Genomic DNA, 415 nt, shown 5'->3' with positions numbered 1-415 from the left:
TCTGTCCCTTCCCATCCCCTTCTGTCCCTTCCCATCCCCTTCTGTCCATTCCCATCCCCTTCTGTCCATTCCTATCCCCTTCTGTCCATTCCCATCCCCTTCTGTCCATTCCCATTCCATTCTGTCCATCCCCTCCTGTCCCATCCCTCTCAGGGCGGTCTCAGGCCGATCCCATCCCCTCTCAACGTGGTCCCATCCTGGTCCCATCCTGATCCCATCCCCTGCCAGGGCGGTCTCAGTCCTGATCCATCCCCTGCCAGGGCGGTCCCATCCCGCTCCCATTCCCTTTCAGGGCGGTCCCATCCCTATTCCATCCCCTGTCAGGGCGGTCCCATCCCTATTCCATCCCCTCAGGGCGGTCCCATCCTGCTCCCATCCCCTGTCAGGGCGGTCACATCCCGCTCCCATCCCCTGT

This window comes from Neopelma chrysocephalum, unplaced genomic scaffold (assembly GCF_003984885.1).
Source record: "Neopelma chrysocephalum unplaced genomic scaffold, ASM398488v2 Primary Assembly neopelma1_138, whole genome shotgun sequence".
NCBI classification, from domain to species: domain Eukaryota; kingdom Metazoa; phylum Chordata; class Aves; order Passeriformes; family Pipridae; genus Neopelma; species Neopelma chrysocephalum.
Note: the sequence above shows the minus strand (reverse complement) of the source record.